We start from the raw sequence: 1,971 nt of genomic DNA on the forward strand, positions 1-1,971 counted from the left end.
ATAATAGTGCTGATTCGTCCGCAACGCGCCATGTCATCAAGGTTGCCCTTGGGCGATCGAAACGTGTCAGGGCGGACACTTGTCGGTGACCAGTAATGAGGATATTGGCTTGTGAGGTCCGTACCTGCTGGCTACATACTCCTTGGAGTAGTGGGAGTGTCTGTGCAATCTACATATGTATATATGTATATATATATATATATATATATATATATATATATATATATATATATATATATATATATATATATTTAGAAGCTGGATGTTATTAAAGGTTTAAATATATTTACTTAATACTAATCTGTGGTAACTGCCTTTAATTTGCTCTCTTGTGCAACTCAGTTGAATTTGACGCCGAATACACCAACAATTTAATTTCAGATAACAATGAATGAACATACCAAAGGTAGTTAGTATTCTGATTTGACCCAAGCTTCCTTTACTTCAACAGAACATGTAAACCTAGTTCAAAATGATACGGCTTGTTAGCGCAAGTCTTGAAAAAAAAGTAAATGTACTCATTAAATTATAGTTATGATTTCATCCTCTCAGGAAAGGCTCTGACAACCACCATATATCTCTTATAAAATTATTTAATCAAAACATCATTGTGTTTTTTTCTATTCAAACATAATGTTACCTCGCACTGACGTTATTTTTTGTAAAATTCGACACAGCATTATATTTTAAGGGTTTCCGATTAAACAAATACCTTAAATACAGTTTTACCACAGGGATACCAGTTTAAATATAAAAGTCCATAACTTTTAAAAGTGAGGGTTGACTATAGCATAAAAAGGGAATGGGTACAAGAATAGAGCTGCAAGGTTGCCTGTAACCTTGAAAATTACAAATAGACAGGTGGTGACTTCTTGGTTTCCTACAGACTATTTCAGTTTGTTTATTCTACAGGTCGGCCACAGGTTTGCGGTTCCCATATGTGATAGTAACATCAAACATACTTCAGATGCGCACAAGGTAAAGGTTATTGATTTTCTTTTTTTAAACAAGAAGTGTCATGATTGGTGAGAAGCAGTCCTTCCTGCTGCATATAAACCCAGGCCTTCGTGTCACATAAGTCAGCATTGTCTGAGACACTCTTGAGGGATCACCGAAGTGTTCTGCACGCCTTTGTCTCTGAAGTTCAAGATGAGGCTTCGACTGGAGCTGCTGGTTCTCCAGATCTTCATCGGTGTCCTGGCTGCCCAGTGCCCTGCGCCAAACGAGCTGAAGAATGAAAGCGGGACCAAGATTTGCGCCCGACTGTTTGAAGACAGCAACTACGTCTTCGACCAGTCATGTGGGGGCAAGTACCTGGACGCAATGAACGGCGACGACGTTCCCTTCGTCCCCCTCTCCTGGAACGACAAGGTCTCCTCCCTGGTGGTGGGCAACCGATGCGAGCTCAGAGTGTGGAGCAACTTCCCAAAGTCGGGAGACAATCGGAGGTTTTCCTCTGGAATCGTCTACCAGCTGAAAGACATCAAGAGGGGCCTTTTTGGCAACTGGAACAATGTGATCTCTTCCTACTACTGCACCTGTAACTAAGAGCGGCCATCTTTAATTGGACAATATGTCTTGTTTTCCATCTTGCATAAAACGCTGGATGATTGTATGCTTTCTTACAGTGCTACCAACGCTGAAAAATAAAAAAAATGATTTGAAAAATATTGGATTCCTGTGTGAGATGGGAATTTTTTAGAGTTGTACTCTGGTCTCAATACCATGCTCTGTTCAGGTACTCCCTTATCCTTTTATTTTGTGCAGTTTTTTGCTTGTAATGTCTACCCTTTTTCGATGTATAGATATAGCACCCTTTTCTTCACTTATACCCTATAGTAGGTGTCTCAGACAACATATAAAATAACATGCAGACAGTGCACTTAATAAAGGAGCTCCTCACTGTATCATGATGTACTTTGGTAGGATGAAGTAAAACGCAGAACTCCCTTATTTTTTGTATCTCTTTGA

General features: G+C 39.5%; 1 pseudogene; it reads left to right on the forward strand.

The window, feature by feature from the left end:
- Positions 1-1,097: 1,097 nt before the first annotated feature.
- Positions 1,098-1,675, forward strand: LOC144783011 (syncollin pseudogene; annotated as a pseudogene).
- The last annotated feature ends 296 nt before the right edge of the window (positions 1,676-1,971 follow it).

The sequence above is a fragment of the Lissotriton helveticus genome, chromosome 9 (assembly GCF_964261635.1).
Source record: "Lissotriton helveticus chromosome 9, aLisHel1.1, whole genome shotgun sequence".
Classification (NCBI taxonomy): Eukaryota; Metazoa; Chordata; class Amphibia; order Caudata; family Salamandridae; genus Lissotriton; species Lissotriton helveticus.